Source organism: Desmodus rotundus, chromosome 5 (assembly GCF_022682495.2).
Source record: "Desmodus rotundus isolate HL8 chromosome 5, HLdesRot8A.1, whole genome shotgun sequence".
NCBI classification, from domain to species: Eukaryota; Metazoa; Chordata; class Mammalia; order Chiroptera; family Phyllostomidae; genus Desmodus; species Desmodus rotundus.
In genome coordinates this window covers 66,104,158-66,124,802 of record NC_071391.1, presented here as the reverse complement: position 1 = coordinate 66,124,802, position 20,645 = coordinate 66,104,158, and positions in this window count along the sequence as shown.

The following is a 20,645-nucleotide window of genomic DNA, read 5'->3' as shown; positions in this document are numbered from 1 at the left end:
AACTTAGAACTTAAACAAAAGATAGAAAACCAAAAAAGAAGACAGCAGAAAACACCCAATAAGAAAACAAATAAAAAGAATCCAAAAATTGATAAGCCTCTGGGACAACGTCACACATACCAATATTTGCATCATGGAGGATACAGAAGGGGCAGATGAGAGTAAGGAATTGAATACCTTTGTGAAAGAAATAATGATGAAAAACTTACTTAACCTGGTGAAGGATATGGACATATAAGTCCAGAAAGTGCAGAGTCCCAAACAAGAGGAACCCAAAGAGGCCCACACCAAGGCATATCATAATTAAAATGCCAAAGGTTGAAGACAAACAGAATCTTAAAACCAGCATGAGAAAAGCAGTGATCTACATAGGAGCTCCCACAAGACTGTCAGCTCATTTTTCAACATAAACTTTGCAGGCCAGGTGGAATTGGCAAGAAATATTCAAAGTAATGAAAAGCAAGGATCTGCAACCAAGATTACTCTATCCAACAAAGCTCAATTTAGAACGAGAGAACAGATAAAAGTCTTTCCAGACAACAACAATTTAAAGGAGTTCATCACCACCAAAGCAGTCTTAGAAAAAGTGTTAAGGGACTTCTTTAAAGATAAAAGGGTCATCTTTTATCTTTAAAGATAAAAATGAAAACAGTTAGGCTGGGGTGGGGTGGAAGGATGGGGAGAAAATGCAGACAACTGTAATTGAATAACAATAAAATTTTAAAAAGATAAACATGAAAACAAAAATAGGAAAAGATAAAAAAATGAGTAATAAAATGGCAGTAAGTACACATTTATCAACAATTACTTTAAATGCAAAAGATTAAATGTTTTAATCAAAAAACAATATGGAGGCTGAATGGATAACAACACAAAACCCTTACATATGCTGTCTACGAGAGACTCACTTCAGATTGAAACACACAGAATGAAAACAAAGGGATGGAAAAAAATATTTCATGAAAATGAAAAGAAACAAAAGCTGGGGTAGCAATACTTACACCAGACAAAACATCTAAAAAACAAAACAAGTAGAACAGAAATGGATGCATAGATATAGAGAACTTTTTGACGGTTGCCAGATGAGGGTGGGGGTGGGTTAGGAGGATGGGTGAAAAGGTGAAGGGATTAAGAAGTACTATGCAGCAGAAAGAAAGAAGGATCTCCTACCCTTTGTGACAGCATGGATGGAACTAGAGAGCATTATGCTAAGTGGAATAAGCCATGCGGTGAAAGACAAAAACCATATGATCTCAGCTATAAGTGGAGCCTAATTAACAAAACAAGCAAGCAAAATATAACCAGAGACATCGAAGTTAAGAACAAACTGACAGTAACCAGAAGGGAGGGGGAGGGAAATAATGTGGGAGAGAACATAAAGGGTTCATAAATGAACAGACATAAAGGAACCATGGGCAAAGCCAAAGCAGGGTAGGATTGAGGGTGGGAGGTGAGTGTGGGCAGGGCAGGGGAAAGTGGTGGTGGGAAAACGGAGAAAAAGAAGAAGTACAAATTGGTACTTACAGAATAGTCATAGGATGTAACATATAGCATAGGGAAGTATAGTCAATAATATAATTATGTGGTGTCAGATGGGTACTGGAAATATTGGGGTGATCACTTAGTAAGTTATAGAATGTTTAATTATTGATGTTATAGACCTATAACTAATATAATATTGTATGTCAACTGGGTTTGAAAAATAAAAAGTTATATAAAGCAAAAAAATATGGCACAAAGCCTATTGAAATAAGATCAATGTGAATAATTTGCAGTATGGTTAAGTAGGAAAGGACTGTTAGGATGTGTTAGAGATTTGTGTGGAGCATACTGTTTGAGAATGTTGGGTTAGAAGGAATTGACATAGATGAAACCCCTTACAACTGATATTTTAGAAATAATAAAAACAAACTAGCTCCCAACAGCCAAAGCTGGAATGATTTGGGCAATGTAGTAGTGGATAAATGGATTATAACCCAAACTATAAAATATCCATAAATCTACACTGATATAAATGACAAATTTCATTTATATAAAGAAATATACAGTAGGAAAGAAGAGTGTGGCGTTGGTGGCACAGTGGTGAGCATAGCTGCCTTCCAATAGGGAAGAAGAGACTAATCTTCTTTACAGAAGAATTCCAAATAATAATTGGAATTTCATGACTATTGCCCTTAGGGGGTAAAGTCTCACCATTCTTCATTTGAGGATGGGCTAGACTTAGTGACTAACTTCAAAAAATGGAGTGTGGAAAACGATTATAACTTTGCAGAGGAGCAGGCTGGCAGATGCTCTTATAACCAAACGGTGAAAAATTAACATTAGCTTTATCATGTGGCTAACTTGTAATCCATAATATGATGACATAGAAGAGCATATCACTTCTGTTGTTCTTTCCCAAAACTCATAACTCCAGTCTAATCATAAGAAAACCTTCAGACACACCCAGATGGGTGACATTCTCCAGGACAGATACTAGGCCGGTACTTCTCAAGATGGCCAAGGTCATGAATAATAAGAAAATACTAACAAACTCACAGATCAGAGGTGACTCGGGAGACAGAAACCTAAGTACAATGTGGACCCCTGGACTGGATCCAAGAAAGGAAAGAAGACAAATGGTAAAATTGGTGATGTCCAAATAAAGTCTAAAATTAACAAAAAGTAGTCAAAGGTGGTGATGTGAACTGGGGGCACCTTTTGGGAACCACCCTGCCTGGTTTCAGAAGCTGTAACCCCCCATGGCTAAGGCTGAGTGAGAGACCTTGGGACCATAAGCCACTAAGGAGACAAAGCTTATCTCCCTCACGGGGGCACCACCTCTGCCCCCGTTACTTTACCCAGCTTGGCCCCCAGTGCATGACCAGTTAGCCAATGATGGGTAAGATTCCTCAAGGGAGGGACAACCTAAGACAGGCACCGTTGTGAAGGAGCCCTCAGGGAAGGACTTGGGGGGCTACAGAAAAAGGGGGTGATGGACCATCGCCCCTAGGCTTTGACATAGCCTGAGTCCTCATTCAGTCTGCAAGAAGTCTCCTAATCTCTTGGCTGCCTTACTTCCCCGGCCTGCCTTAAGCCTGAAACAATACTGGAAGTGGGTGTGGCCTTGTGCTGGAAAGGGCGGATTCCCCCAGGGTGATCAGGCCTGAGAAAGAATGCATAAAACCCTGTGAAACCTGCTTTGTTAAGAATGTCCTCAATTTTCTGATAAGGGTCCAAGCATGAAATGAGTCTGTTTCCCAAAGTTTTATAGCCCTTTAGCTAACTGGCCCTGACTCAGAATAAGCCCTCAGAGTTCTTTGTATGTTGTCTATTGTTTGATCCTTACTGCCTGACAATGATCGATGAGCTTTACCTGTATTCCTGTGCAAAATGAACCCAATAAAAGCCCATTGACGAAAAGGCTCTTGGCCCTTCTCCTTTGAGAGATCGGCCACCTTTCCTCCCCAAGCAGATCGTGTCTTGGTAGACTGATTCTCATCCGTGGCAGCTGGGGGGGGGGACCCTGTGGGCGGAGCCCCGCACAGGCACCTTATCTCATTTGTTTGGAATTAAGTTGCTTTTATTCGAGACAAATACTTTCACTTGTTTCCCCACTAAATTGGGATCTGTGTGGGGGATATGTCCCCTGCCTGTCATTGCCGAGTCCCAGGCACTGAGTCAGAGCTTGCTATATATTAGTGTCGGCTCCTTTCATTAAATGAGTGTATTCATTAACAAAGGTACAATGATTGTAAACCCTTTCAGAATTTAGAAAATGCAATTGCAGTCTTGTGTTGTTTTTGTGTCTGTCTCCTTGTGCAGGAGTAGTGGAATTAATTCTTCAACATTCTGGTAATAAACGGCTCTCCCCTGGAGTTTCCTGTGTTGATGGAGAAAACATACCCCCCAACACATGAACATTACATGTTCTTAAAGGTAGAGATTAGACACAGAATTGCTCTTCTCACTGCTAAACCTATAAAAACTTGGTCGATGAAGCTGGAAGATTTGGGAGTGATGTTGAAGAATTCAATTTTCTAAACCATCAAATATAAAATCATCCTAATTTTTGAAAATTAAGCCATGTTAAATTTACAGTTGACTTTTGTGGGCCAAAGTAGTTGTGTTATTAAAATTGAAATTTTGCACAGCCAAAAATCAAGAAGAAAAAATCTTTTCCAAGTTTCTTATACCACAGTTTTTGCTATTAAAAAAAATGTGCAGATGAGAACATTTGAAGTCTTTGTATAGAATACCCTTGGGAACACAAATCTCAAAAGTACTAATCGAATGCTCACAAATGCTGTTTCTGAGTGTGTGGGGTACATGAGCCACGCATGGCATTCAGCAGAACTCTACTTATTGGCAGAAATAAGTTATCTGAAACAGCCTACCTCTCCAAATTGCCAGGAGCCAGTTTACTGAAAGGATTCCCAGGGTCAGCCTGGGCTTGAGAAAGGAAAATGATAACCTCTATCTCCCAATCTCCTCATAGGTTTTAATGTTCACTGAGTCACTGCAAACAAGCAGGATTTTTCACAGAATGAACCATAAGTGGCCCTGGAAACTTTCAAGCACTTTTGGAGCAACTGGAACAATCATATTCAAATAAATTTTATTTAGAACTCAGTATGTTAAACAAATACAAGTCAAGCTGCCAGTGTGTGCTTGTACACATGTGTTAGAGAATGCCATCTCTTCTTCCGTCCAGGCCCACAGCCTCTATGGCATCTTCATAGAAGCCTTAGGCTTTTAAGAGTGAGGTTCGGAAATGACTGACTCAGTTCTGCTAATTAGGAAACTGGAGGTCATATCAACATGTTTTTAGCAGAATCATGGACCCCTATCTCTGCTGTGATTCAACCCCTGACTTTTTGAATACATGGGGAGGGCAGGCAACTTCTCATAGGCTTTGATACTTGAAGAGTCTATCTTTCTTTGGGAAGGCTACGTCCCTTGACGGGTATACATGGAGCAGGAAGGCAAAAGGTAAGACTCAGCCAGCCTTGACTCTTAAAGGAGGAAGAAAAAAGATTTATTTTGGTGTGTGAAAAATGTTGAAAATAGGTATAAAATATCTAGCCCAGTGCCTTTTACCTAGTAGATGTTACTGGGTAGCAATTATTATTAAAGACTTTAGGGGTTTTATATGCAAGTTTGCTACTTTCTGATGCAAATGGCAGAAGAATCAGGGAAACCTTAAATTGCAGTAATAGAAGTTAAATAATGGCTCCCAATTTGGGGGTACATAGGCACAACTCTCATGTTCTCGCCTATACTGTCACACAGTCCTTTGATCCTCCCAACTGTGAGACACAGTCCCTGGATGTGAAAAGAAAACAGACTGAATGTTTGATTTCTCTGGATTAACCCAATGTCGCATAGTTGGTCGGGGCAGAGTTTGGACGAAAGCCCAGCGCACTGCTGTGAAACCAGTACTCCCTGCAATGAACCGCCGTTTAACTACACCATGGAGAATGGCAAAGCCTATGTACCACCACACTTGAAAGAAGTCTTTGCAGCCCAGCCTTTTCCAGAAGAAAGATGAAGGTGGGTGAGGAGACTGGAAGCCCTATCCTGTGAAAATGTCTTAGACCAGCATGTCCCTATTCCAGGTATGACCTTTGGACCACCTAAGAGCTGGTTAGAAGTGCAGAATCTCAGAACTTCTGAATTAGAATCTACATTTTAACAACATTTCAAGATGATTATAAACAATGCAGTTTGAAAAGCACAGACCTTTGAGACCTTTGGGGATATCTGAAGACAAGAAAAGACGGGACTTATGTGTTCTTATTTCAAAAGGTCAAAAATAGGACCTCTTGGAAGAAGTCACAGAAATTAAGATTTAGGTTTTAAAAAAATAATTTTGTCACCAAGTCTTCTAAATATAGAACTCAGGAAACAGCTTTTCATCACAGGGCGTGTTGAAGTGTGTCTGGATGATCGACTATGTGTCAGGATTTCACAGCGGAAATAGAAAAACTCAATGGCTATTTAGACAAGTCTCAAATGACAATTATTGAGCTCCAGGACCCCTGCAAGTCATTGGAGATCCTGAGTAAATTAGATTTTCTTTCAAGAGGACCATGCTTTTTGGGAGTAACAGATAAAATTAAAAGTCAATGAAACATACCATAATAAAATGCTAAAAGACTAAGTATTAAGTACTAAAGAGGAGCAGAGAAATAGCACCATTTTGAATTCAGGAGATGATAGAAAGGATGAACAAGAAGGTAGGTTGGGTGCAGAGATAGAAATGGAGTGATTGTACCCAGGGGGATGATGTCATCATCCAACCGAGTCCAGCTGAGGCGAGAAGCTGAAGAAGCAGGGCTCTCTGCAGTAGGCCGGGTTCCACCTTGCACGAGATCAGGTGGGAGAGGGAAGGAGTGAAATGGGTGATGGTGAAGCAATGAGATGAGCTGCACTTGTTCTTTTTCATGCTTTCATCCTTTCAGTTAACACAGTGCCAAGCACTCTAGTTTCTCACCATTTTAAAAAGAACTAGACATAGTTTCTGTTCTTGAAGAAACCATAGCTTAATGAGGGAGATAGACATACGGATTAAACACAGCAGTGAAATCGAAGTAGGTGTGATAGATGCCCAAAGTGTAAAAGGAGTAACGATAACCCCAGAGTTTAGAGGGAAAAGGAAGGCAGGTAGGGATCCGAGAAGCTGAAAGGAAACATCCTAAGTAGAACTTATAGGAAAGGACATTATGAGTGAATGGAAGTAGTAAAGACCCAGAACTTAAACATTGAATGGGGTTTCTCATGGATTAAAACTTGCACCGATGTATCAGCATGAGATTGTGGAAGGGGAGGATGAGGTAAAAATAAGCAGGATCGATTGTGTGAGGGCCAGTCTGAGGAGCTTGGGGGGGCATAGGGAGGAGAACGACGTGGTCAGGTTCACCTTCAAGAAGACTGGAACGGTGGCAAGAATAAGCGTTTGAGTGTGAGTGTGTGTTGGGCACTGCAGGAGCGGGGCTGGGAGGCAACGTTGCATCAACCTTAGAAACTATGAACACGGCCAGAACAAGGAAATGACTCATTTCAGAGGTCAAATTGACATGACATGGCCACTGTTTTGAATGAGTAATTAAGGGGTTTCAAATGTGTCTCAGATGTCTGTCGGATGCTGAGCAATGATCGGCAATAAAACAAAGAATAAGCCTGCCTAAGTCATAACACAAAAAATCATGAAACACAGTAAATCATTTTAAGCCACCAAATTTTGGCATAGTTTATAACAATAGGTAACTGAAGTAATAATTATGGGACCATAACACTGGCAATCCCTGATCTCTTCTGGTTCGTGGCTGAGTATAATAAAGATGGTTGGTCATTTCCCAATGCTCTCCATGTTCTCCTTTTTGGCAGGGAAGTAGCCCCAAATTTTAGCTAGTGACATAGGAGCTCAGGATAAAGGTCTTATATTTTCTAGCCTCTTTTGGTGTTGTAAGCAGCCATGTGACTAAGTTCTAGGCAATAGAAAAAGAGTGTAAATACATGTAACTTCATTGGTGGTTCTTAAAGATAGAAGGCAAGCTCTGCTTTGCCACGTTCCTTTGTCCTGCTGCCGGGAAGCCTGTGTACCATGCCGATGGGCGCCCTCCCTCCCAGGGTTGATGGAATAACGAATTAGAAGTCTGGGTCCCTGCATGATTTCATGGCGCAGAACTGCCATCCTCCTAGATCATGTGCTCATACATGAAAGAAGAATGAATAATTTGTTTAAAATCTCTGTTCTCTGTTACATGCGGCTGCTAATATATTTGGTTTTTGCAGACCTGCAGATCAGGAAGCAGTGAGGCCCAGGAGGAGGGATGCAAGGCCTGCCCTAGTAGCTCTCCATGAAGTCAAAAGTACTGCCAAGGGAGTAACTCGGAAGTAGGTAGGACTGGCCGCTTAGCTTGGCAAGTTAGACACTAGCAAGTGTAATCCTCGCAGGTGAAGAAGAGCTGCGTCCTCCAGCTGAGTGCTTATAACTTCAGTGTGTGCTCAATTCAGGCAATGGATTCTGGATCTTCTCCCGTTCAGGAGTCTGCATCGCATCCTGCCTTATAATTTCATCAAAGCGTGTAATACCTACCTAGTTTGCATCTGTCTGCTAGCTGTTGGTGGCCCACTAGACTGTGGGCTCCATAAAATCATATTCTGTGGGCTGGACAGGAGCTCTGTATCAATTGCCTATCCCAAATCTGGTCTTCCTTCTTCCTTACTGAAAGTTAGATTGTGTTTAAGGTGACAGTATATCCAACTGAAGAACTACATTTCCCAGACTCCTTTGCAATATGGAGATTATCCGATACAGTTTCTGCCACTGAGATAAAAGTCATAACTGGAAAAATTCTGTGAAAACTTTAGTTTTCTTATACTGTATTACTCCCTTCTTATTTGTTATCTTTCTCTTATTCTTCCCGCCTGGGAAAATGGATAAAAGACTGGAAGTGGAACAATCATTGAGTGGCCATAAACATAAAAGCAGGAAGGAACCTGAGACATTTGTAGCATCGTGAAACCAGGACTAACTCCGAGTTGTGCTATTCTGTGAGAAGAGAAGCCCATACTTGGTGGTTCATGGTACAGAGGTTCGGTTGCAATCAGCCAAGTGAAATAACTTGCCTCCTCATTTTACTAAACCAAATCGTGTGCAGAAGTGAAGAATATCAGTCATGGAGAAGTGCCACACTTAACATACACGGTGGCTGAGTACTGCTAATGTCACCCGTGTCTTTCAAGGAACCGGAAACTCTGACAAGGGTCTACGCTTGTGAGATATGACCTAGCATATGTGTGTGTCTACATTTATCTCGCATATGGTGTATAAATGCACATGTTTTATACCTTCACTGGGTAATATTTCTTCCCATTTATATGTTTAGAGTGTAAAAAATCACCAATCCAATTATATATTAAAGTTTTGTAAACTTTTTAACCTTAAAAATGAATATTTTATTCATAAGAATGACTTATGATTGCATGAGTATACAATGAAAATACTTGAAAAGTTACGCATGGCAGCAAATGGCACGTCTAGATGCAGCGCATTTTACACAATAAATGCTTTCTCTGCCCATTGCTAAATTCTTTCCCCACAGGAGACCGACAAGATAGACTCTTGGACAGAAAGACCAAGGGAAATGTGGGAGTGGGCCAAGGTTGACCTGGGGACAACGGGAATGAGGGGAGAAGAAAGAACATCTGGGGCAGCAGAGTGACAGAGACGAGGGACTCTATAGAAGGCCCCTGCAGAGGGAATGCTGCCACTTACGACCAAAGACTATTATCACTGAGCACACACGGGGGCTCGGAACAGAAAGGAGACCTTTTCCAGTGGGAACGTGGCTGAGTGCCGCGGAGGGGCCTGGAAGCCTGCCTCCCAGCTCTCAGCACAGCGATGTGCCCTACAGTTGTGCAAAGCCTCAGTTCACTCACTATCAAGGGAGACTTACATTTCCTGTGGGCTTTAGATAATATTTCAACTTCTAATTTCTGAATATAAATTGTACTTTCTTCTTTCTCCTACTTGTCTAAGTATAAACCTTGTGGACATTTTGTTCTTACAACTTCACACTGGTTACCAGGAATTGTAATTTAATGGACGTGGGGGCTGGGCTGGGAGTCAGAAAACTGGGTTGGAATCCTGGTTAAACTATATACCTTAATTTCGTGCAACTCTCATCTGTAATCCTCAGTTTCCCTTTCAAAAAATAGAGATAATACCTATCTTACAGTTGGTTGCAAAGCATTTTATAAAATAGCGTAGAGCTCTTCTCACAGTACTCCCCGACAAAAGTGAAGAGCTGAAAGACAGAAGCATCAGACGGGAGCGTGGCCAAGACAGAGCGGGTTAGCAGGGCTATTCCGTGCAGATGCCTACTAGTCCAGGTAGGTCACATAAAGGGAGGAAGTGGACCAAGTAAGGCTGTGATGATTTAAGAAGTACTGGCCCTGAAAGTTATTAACCTCCAACTGATTGTTGTCATACAAAAATGCAGGCTTAGAATTTCTGATTTTTAAACAGAGGCCAGAAATCTGGGTGTTTCTGTGTATTCCCTTGCTTTCAAAATGTTGGCAAATATTTCAGCGTGTTAAATGATTTGTTGGTCCAAACACAATTCTGTAGGTAGCTAGTGGGCTATCAGTTTGTAATCTTTGGGTTCCAGTGAATTTTAGGAAATTTTCGTTTCTTCTGGCTGAAGAATAGGTACTCTTGATGAGGAAACTTGGAAATGCCTGAGGCTTTTCTCACCAACACAGCTTCCTCATTTACCTTACAAGTAATCAGGCTCCGTTCACAAAACAAAAAATGTCTTTCTGACCGAGTGTGGAACATGGCAGCTGATAACAAACAGAGGAGCTCAGCACAATCTAAAGTTGCTGAGAAGTTGGCATTATTCTACTGAAACAATGCGCAGGCTAAGGAAATACTGGCTCCAGGTCGGAAGAAAGGATGATTGGGTATGGCCAGGAAGTAACCAGGAATGTGAACATTTAAAGCAGGTCATCTAAGATAGTCTCATTGGGGTTTCAGAGAAAAAGCAAACCCGTGAATACTTTACCCGCTGTCCGGCATCCTTTAGTCTGAGATCCTTAGGTGTAGGACCAGTTGCAGTCAGCATCATTATTTCCCCGTGAATATGAAACACACTTATCGTAATCCTATTGCGTGGACATTTTAATACTGATCCCCATTTGTTTTTTGTTTTATTTTCTGGTGCATCACCTTAGGGGAGACATGAGTTTCCTCTGCTATTGCTTTGTTCTGACCAGGGAGGCCACGTATTTATACTGACAAACAATTTTGCAAGTGCTTCTCTAAACATGGGTTAAATCTATTGGAATCACCTCTTTGAAAATCCAAATTCCTAATGGTGTGGAACTGCTTGTTTCTGAGTAGGACTGGAGCAGTTATGGGGTGGGCCGTAGTCACTGCAAAGGAAAGGAGGTGCTGACTCTGTTCCAGGTCCAGCGCTAGTCCATCTGCTGTGAGAATTTCATTTCTGGTGAGTGGGTTTCTGGGACCCTTCCTGTTCGAGAGAAGAAGCTCTGTGGGCTGCTTAATTCTTTCTTGGTACAACAATAGGAGAGCTCAATAATAAAAGAGAAAAAGAACCCTTTCTGTTCTCTGGATAAGAATTTCCCTATCTTTACATTTTCACAGAATTCTCCTGCTTGCATTTCTTATTTTTTTACTCTTTCAAGAGCCACCCTATGTTGATGGTTTTACCCTAAACTAGTGTATTATCTTACAGGGGGCACATAGTGAAACTCTGAAGGTGCACTGTCTGGATTTGATTCTGATTTGCTAAACATCAGAATCCTAAACTGCTACATGGGGCTACTATAAGATGCCTCATAGGTTGTTAGTATTACATAAACCATGAAATAGTCCTTAATGAAGAGTGGGTATTATTATGATTAATATTATTAATAATCAGTTCCTTATATCAACCCTGGAAAATAGGTGTCATCTCAGTTTTACAGATGCGGAAACAATTTAAGAAATGCAATAACAAGAAACTACAGTAGTCCCGGATTGGTATGGATTGGTGGGGGGGCGTCGTCTTGCAAACCGAAAGGAATGGTTCAATTCCTGGTCCAGGCACACGCCTGTGTTGTGGGCCAGGTCCCCGGGTGGGGCATGCAATAGGCAACTGACACATGTTTCTCTCGCACATCAATGTTTCTCTCCTTCTCTTTCTCCCTCCCTTCCCCTTTCCAAAAAAATTAATAAAAATCTAAAAAAAAGAAACTACAATAATCTTAAAATCCCTTTATTTTTTCTTCCGAACCAGTGCCTCTCTTGGGAAGTTACTGATTTTTGTGGATTCTTTTAGCTCCAGTTAAGGAATAGAGTTCCCACTATGACATAATTTTCCCATTTATGGTGATGGCAGAACCAGGCTGAGGGTGTGCTGGGTTTCTTGGTTGTAGCAACTGAGTAGGTTTAAAGATGCAGTTCAAGGTACACACTTAATACATGTACATTCCAGGTGCGGGATCAAAAACATTAAGTGAGAGCCTTCCGTGGTTCTAACACTGCTGGTTAGGACGGCAAAGATGAAGAAACACAGTTTCAAATACCAGACTTCCAAAACTAGGTATGTATTTTTTAACACTTTTTCAGTTGTTTTCAAAAAATTCTACAAAACAATTTAATGGGTTAAATCTCTTGTAGTCCGAGCTTGGGACTCCAGCCAGTGACTCTAACAGTTCAGAATAGTGAGGTTTTATTGTTTTTCAAACTGACCTGCTCTAAAAACGAAGAGGCTAGTGTAACCTCTAAGCAAACATGGAGCTGCGAGACAGCAGGGAAATGGGCCAGGAGAGCAGCCAAGACCGCGTTTTCCTCTCCAGGCGGCCGATTGCTGTCGATGGCGCATTCCATCTCTCTGAGCTTAAGTTTCAGCACTCCAGAAGTGCGGGGGAAGAAACGCCTGCTTTCTGCAGGGGATATTTTTCCAGATGAGATAATGTACATGAGCTAGTGAGAGTGGAAGCTTTTCGAATGATAGAGATCAATACAAATGTGAGGAGTTATTAATAATTCAGCTCTAGCTTGAAAGCAGCGAGTAAGGCAAAGTAAGTTAAATTTTTATTCTAACTGTATAAGATTCCCATAGACATTACTTAGGGGCATAATTTGAATTGCTACTTCTATGTCATTGTAAAATTGAATACCTATTTTGTTCTTATTTCTGATGCTTTACACCCCAAAGGTACCCGAGCCTTTTTGTTATAAATGCAACAGTAATCCTATAGTAAATACAATGTTAATAGGCAAGTAGAAAAAATAGTATGAGATAAGAAGGAACATCTTTAAATATTTAGATTATAAATTTATTTAAATTCAAAAAGTTCTTACCCAAGCTAAGAATCCTATGTGCTAAAACATTTCCATTCTTAATAGATATTCCATGCAATATTTGGGAGAAGCCAGATTGAGAGAGGAGTATTTGCTCTCTCGTTCTCACTCGTTCTCAGCAAAGTCTCCCTAGTGTCCCAGGCTTTTGTATCAGTTTCCTCTGGCTGCCACATTTAAAAAGGTCTTCCTGGGAAGGGAAGATTATTTCTTACTGTGAGGGTTAAGAAGGTCGTCCTGGGAAAGGAAACTTTTATTTAATCCTTGAAGGATGAAAAAGATTTAAAAGGCAAGTAGCAAAGCAGAGGAGGACACACTAAGAGCCCATGGGAAAGTATAGATAGGTAAGTATTCTGACATAAGAGATTGTCATCATTGATTTCATTGTTCTTATTTCTCCCTCCCTGTTTTAAACTTAGGAGTTATACCTAATTTAGTATGTTTTATTTGTATAATGTACCTGGTCACATGGGCGATTGACATATTAAAACTTACTTTTGTGTAGCCGAATGCAAGTATTACTTGAATTAAGGTACTTTTAAATAGCACATTTCTAATTGAGGCACCTCCTCTTGACCTTTAAGAAAAACAAAGAAAAAAAAAAAAGCACAACTCACCGAAAGCTCCATGGAAAGAGCAGCTGGTGGGTGCTGGCTGGCTGCGTGGAGCTCCGAGCTGCACTCTGATTCACTCTGGACTGTACTCGGGCCTTCAAACCCCAGCTCATTACACCCTCAAACCCCTCAAGGGTAAAAGACAAGGTTCCACATTGGTTTCCTTTAAAACTTCTGAAGATTCGAATTCTTTGCACAAAGGACAAAGGAATGGTCTCAGCCCTTTCTTGCCCTAGAGCCTGTTATTTGTAAGATGTTTGGACAGTTCCAAAAATAAACAGGAATTGTGGACTCTCGAACACATTCGCTGCCTTGTTTATTGCTCTAGATCTTAAACAGACCTCTAAGGAGTAAACACGAGTTTACGTGGAAGTGTTATCAGGGTCTTCCTGTGGATATGAATGCTTTTCAATACGTGCAACGCTTTGAGTCTCACTGGAAAATACTTGTATCTTCTCTTACAGCTGTCATAGGAGAGACATGAGATTTTAATCATTCTCAAACAACTTCTAGCCATAGTTACTATCATCCACAAACATATAAGCCTTCCAAAAAACTTTATTAACCTAAATTCCAAGACTTTGACACCCAAAAACCTCTCTAAAAAGCTCATGCCTGCTAACAGAAATATACTATTTCCTATGGATGGGTGAAGCACGCTTTCTTTTAACAGACAAATGTTCCAGGGAGGTATATTCTTTTATTTACTTCTTGGAGTATTGATTGATCAGCTACTTCCTAAGGAGGCAGTTCACTGAGCGTGGGTTTGCAGGGAGTGAGAGTGGACAGGTACAGGCCCGGGACACATAGGCTGGGCTGGGGGAGGCTAGTGCGGCCTGGGGCGGACTCAGTTCTCGAGGACCTTGCAGACCCGGAGCACATTCCTTAGGGAAGATTAGTACACAACTAAGCAGTTATGGGTGAAAAAAAAAATCTTTGCTTTCACAACTCTCTCTGGGGTCACATCTGCGTCTTTGGGTGGCATTTATAAATGTATTCTTTAATTCCTTGGCAGTAGTGTGAAACTAGCTAGCACTCAATTGTATTTACAGTACAACCTAAAAAGCCCAGCTAACCCAGAGCCAGCCACTTCCTTTGCCAAAGTTCACATTGTACTTTTGATACAAACATGCAAAGATTCATGGGAATGCTCACTGACCTTCAGATTTAGAACACAGAGAAGACTTAAAAGTACTGTACATAGGAAGCTAAACCTTTGTTAATATAATTGAGAGGCTGAGTTGTTATATTTTCTTTCAATTGCTGTTCCTGGCAGTGAATTAAATATGACCTTATAAGGGACCCAGTCTGCTATGAGACTGCCCCGAACCCTTAGTGCATGCGTTCTCTCTCTCTCTCTCTCTCTCTCTCTCTCTCTCTCTCTCTCTCTCTGTAGGATGTCCTCATAAAGTGAGCTGCTGCTCTGTTGATTTACCGTAGTTTGAGTTCCTCAGATGTTGAAATTTTTGTTTGGAAAGGAAACATAAAAATAAGTCATAATAGCAGCAACAGCTTTGAGAAAGAAACATCCATTAAATAATTCACAAATGGAATGCCCCTGCAGCTGACCGCGGGGACAGGATTTATTTACTGAGGCATTTTTAATGTAACATTACCTATTTAATGTTTTCAAGTTCTAAGTTTTCTTTTCTCATTCAATATTTCCTATTGTTCTCATTTGTTTAACATCTTTTTAATGATGCTGTCAAACTATGGTAGTTTTCCTACATAAGATTCTTAAGCCCTTTCTTTCTTTCTAAATTAACTTCACTGTAGTTTTTTTTTAATAACATGAAGTTCTCAAATAAGCATGTTTTCTATTTTTATTGGCTCTCGCATTACCTTTGTCAGAAGAAAGTTTGCACCTATGAAGACTCTCATGCTGTGACTTTGCCCGGCTCTTTCCCTTGTTGTCAACAATCCAGCCCCAGCACAGCCCGGTCCAGACTAGGCTCCTCTGGTCTACACTGGCCCCAGCACAGCCTGGTCCAGACTAGGCTCCTCTGGTTTACACTGGCCCTTCTCTTCTAACTCTAAAACTAAAATTAATACCTATAATTTAAGATTTATTAATATGATGGCTTAAATTTCCTTGAATTTCTCATGTACACAACACTGCTCATCTCCAGTTATACCATGACGTAATTGTGGGTGAGCATTGCCTTCTGCTTAGGTAGCCCCGCCAATGCTCGGCCAGTGCATGGCACCAGTGCATGCTGGTCCGCGCCTCGGAAGACGACGAGGGACAGTCCTTTCTGTGATTTTTAGGATATTATTTGGTCCAAAGAAATATTTTCTATATCATTCCTCCCGTCATTTTCACCTAATTTAGGTCGTCATTCATTAAAACAGGATTTGATTTTAATGATCACCAAATCAAGCATTTAAGAGATAACCTAAATCTTTTTTTTTTTTCCCTAGATCTTGGTCACTTTTGAAAGGCAATGCAGCTTCAGCTTGCTTCCAGGCCTACTGAACTTGCTTTGAAATATTTCCAAACAAAATGTGTATTCTTGAGACCATTCCTCTCTACATTGTATATTTGGAATCACCCCACTGAGTTTTGTACAAATTAGTGATTAGATATGGAAATACTATATAAATTTCCAGAACCAATAAACTCTGTATTAAACCTTATTCTGTCTTTGGTTTTTCTTATGTCTCCCCTCTAACCCTAAAGAATAAGAAAGAAAAGATATACTAGGGAAAAGGTTAAAGATCATGATTGGTGGTGCGGAAATGCCTACTTCTATTACTTCTTTTGATTGAGCAAAAAGAATGATTTGAAGTTTATTGTGTTCCCCAAGAACTCTATTTAGCTGCAGAAATATGAGAGTTCATTTCAGTTTTTTCATAAATCCATACTTTAAGGCATGGAATCTGGATAACGAATTTTAATTACATAATAGTTGTAGTGTAATAATACTGTGATGCTAATTGATACGGGAGGGTACATTCACTACTTCAGCTCCATGTGAACAAACGTAATGGGGACCCAAATTTCACCCACCTCCACATCAGCTGAAAAACCCATTCTGTCGGGAGCTCTACCAGATCAGCGACATTCTGTGCTCAACCTACAAATCTGCGCCTGGACCGAACTCTTACATTCATTCTCGCCAGGCAGTAGAATCATATCGGACTGTGTTGGGATTTATGCTGCCTCAAAGCCAGTCCTTGGGCCACAGGTAAAGAACCCATGGGCCAGATGATTTTTGAGGTCTGTGCAACTCTAATGTCCCTATGACTCTATGGCCATATTTTTATTTCAAAACAGATTAAACAGTATGCAGAAAAAAAACCTCAAACAGACAAAGGAATAAACATATATTTATAAGCAATAAGATATTTCAATACAACACATAGCTGAGTAAGAGAAACTAATTTAATACTAGATTGTGGAGTTTGAAATGTGGTGAAAATAACGATTTTGATATGCAGAAATGAATAAAATACATCAGCAGTAACAATGCATTTTAACAGTAATGTTTAAATGATAAATTGCTGTTTATTACAAGATGAATTAATTTATACATCCTCCAAAGGTATGGGTTCTTCTCTGTAGTTCAAAAATGCCATATAAAAAATTTACTAATTCAAAGAATAGATTACAACATAAATGACTTTCAAATTAATGCAGAAGACATGATTATTTGAAATGCATATTTTGAAGATGACTTTGAAAGAATTCATTTTTACATTTACCGTGCACACTGTAAAAGTCTTCAGTTGAAATAATTTCACAATTAATTTTGGTTTAATCAATAAAATGAACTTTCATACTTTTGTTTAAAGCAGTTTATCCTTGGGGAATGGTTTAAAGTTATTTGCTTATTCTTTTGAGCAGTTAAAACCATGGCATTGTCTTTGTCACCACTGGGTTAAAATCTTCTATCTCAAGTGTCACCCGGAAGCATATTTTTTTGAAAAGCCTTTGAAACACAAAGTTTACCAAGCGCTGGGGGCGGGGGTGGGGGGGGTGGGGGGTGGGGTGCAAAACAAAACAAGACAATGGCGCTGTCTGAATGTAGCTGGGAAGAATTAAAATGAAAGTCGACAATTCCATTTTAAGAAAATAAAATGAAAAACATGATTTGTTTTTCAGAACAAAAGGTACTATTAAAGGGAATGGGTAGAGAGGAGATGGAAAGAGAAAGAAAAATTGTTTTTGCATATCAAACAAAAATTGCTCTTTAAGAGATCATTAAAATTTACTGAAAATAGGGTACAGAAAAAAATAGGATTCAATGCAGGAAAAATAGATTAGGTTTCAAAATATCACAAATCAAAGTATAAATATGTTAAGATTCTTTAGTGTTATACACTATGGCTAACCAATTTTATAATTGAGTGGGTAAAACCAGCCTAAAGCATTTGGGAAATTTTGTAAGTACCACAAAGTACTTCAAATTATTGATAGATATATAAGAAATAAAAAGGAGGCTAAATGTTTCTTGCATTTTTTCAGAAATTATAAATGCTCAGGTTCAAATTGCATGAGTTTAAACAAAGACAAGCATTTATGGCATAAATTAAACACAAATCTGTTAAAGTTAGATTGAACCACTGCCGTCCAGATTCAACACAAAGGAAAGGCACAGTTAAGGAGTCTAAAATGAAATGAATGGTCTACAATTTCCCACATTTTTGAGATGTGTGTCATGTGCCCTCATTTCTCAGAGGGGGAAAATGAGTTTCAGAAAGGGTAGGTAATTTACACCAGTGCACTAAGAAGTCTCAGAATATAGCTCAGAACCCCAGATTTCTCATTCAAGTTTCCAGACTCCCTGGAATTTAGCCTGCTTCGACAACTCTTGTGCTCGTGTAAAAGAGACGTTTACGTTTCTCGGGATTGCTGTGTGTACGTAATCTTGCTCTCATGCATTCACATAGAATTAAGAATAAACATTTTCTATAACAGATTAGTTTCAATGTAAGCTCTACTTAAGTAGAGATAACTTGGGACAACAATAAGTTAAAGAAATATAGCTCCACATGATATATGTAATTTAATTCTATGCAAAAAAGGTTTTGAAAATATGAAAAAGTGAGGTATGAATAGCTTCTGAATGTAAGTTCAGTGTTTTCTCTGTTCTTGAAAAAATATACTTTGTAGCTCCACATTAAAAGTGAGATAAACCGCCAGACCAGAATCTGGTGAGCTCAGCCCAGTTTAGCTATAGCCAAATCAGAGAATCCAGGAACCAACAATAACCTCCTCCTGTCCTCAGGTTACCCCTACTTCTGCCCTTTTCCTCACAGCAGATACATACAGGGGGAAACACAGACTGGATTCTTCTATTATTATTTATCGATTATTGTATTATTTTTCATGTAAATAATTGTAAACTGGCTTTTGCCCCTCCCTGTGTTTATTGTTCAGAAAAAAATACTCTATTAACTGAGTTACTTCTAGAGAAGATTTTTATTGTAAAGGATATAACTTTAAATGTAAAATGTTTTATTGTCATAACATTTGCTTTAAAATGAAGGTCTTTTAATAGTCATGAATATAAATCTCTATTTGGAAAGAGGAAACTAAAAATTCATGCGCATGTGCAAACAGCCATTTTTGACATCACGTTTTTTAAGAAGCAGCTCCTTGGCCATCCCCCATTGCAGGGCACAGGCCCACAGGGACAGTGGCCGCTCAAGCGACACAGGCAGGAGCGAGCGGCTGAAGGGCCACTGAACTTGGGATCCCGTCCTCCAGAGGGGCTCCCACGCAAACTGCCCTCTCCCAGGTGCCATGGCTTCTTCCCCGGATCAGCATCCTAATTTTTTTTGGCGGAGGGGGGGCAGTGGTAGGGAAAATGTAGTGTTTTAGGGCTTTTAAACAAACAGCTGTTCATCAGTAAGTTTAGTGCCTTTGGTTATTAAAAATCGTATTTATTTGGTGACTAAGATTAACTTATTAATGTTATCTACCTACATTGTAGAATATATGTTCTAACTGTTCAGCATATTTACCATTGCTAAATTACTTAGAAATTTCTGTTACTTAGAAAAATTATGTTTGCATAGTGCTTTATCTAGTATGCAAAGGAACTCTATAGGCACTATTGCGTTTAAATGCAAAGTTCTTTTTAAAAATATTCTCTGCTTGATAGGTGAAGACACTGAATTGAGAGCATGGAAGACAGCTCACTAAAATCACAAAGCATTACATTTCAGGGAAGTGACGAACCTGTTTTTAAAAACCGAGGGGAGTACTGCTGTGTGCCCACTGCGTGTGTTTGAGCGCTAGTAAGAACTACTTGAACCTGGTGCTTAGGCGAGCTCTGGGGGCTCACAGGGGTGTGTGGTCTAGCTCACTAGCCAACTCCGTTCTTACTTATATACCTTAACCTTTTATCAAACACGTTGGTGTTGTTTTATATGTTTTAGATATCCTTATTGAGAATTATCTCTCAATAAATCAACGCAACAAACACCTCCACCAACATTTGGAAATTTGTCCAAGCTAAATGTAAAAACTTGTTGGCTAAACTAATATAGACATCACTTAGTAGCTTTCCCTCACTCTGAATATATTATTGCATAAATTATAGATTTTCACCTGATTCTATATTTTCTCAAGTTTTGTGGTAATTTACATGATGTTTCTTAATTAGTGCCATGTCATTTAGGAACGTTAATAACTTTATAAAAAATGGTTTGTTTGTGAATCACAAATATTTTCTTGAAGATCTAACCCAGGGGTGTCAAACTCATTTTCACCGGGGGCCACATCAGCCTCACAGTTGTTTTCAAAGGTCCAAATGTAATGTTAAGATTGTATTAATGTAACTACTTAACTAGGTGCAAGGAGCTCGATGCTGCCGCTGGGTAGAAAGAAGGTGCTGGGCCGGATTCGGCCCTCGGGCCTTGTGTTTGCCACCTGTGAACCATTTCTTCACATTGATCGAAGTTTCTAACATTATTCTTTTTTTGTTGTTGGTGAATTTTTCATGACTTTGTAATGGTTTAGTAAGAATGCTACATCTCTGAGGCATTGCAGTCGTTAGGAAACATGTAAAACTTGTGAAGATCAAAATAAATCTAACAAGTAAAATCATTTCCTCTGTTCTAAATCATCCAGATTGGTCACATTTAAATCTTATTGAAAGGAAACATTTTTATTGTGCAGTTCTGCTAAAACTGTTCTAATAAATTAAGGGAGAGGCAATTTTAAA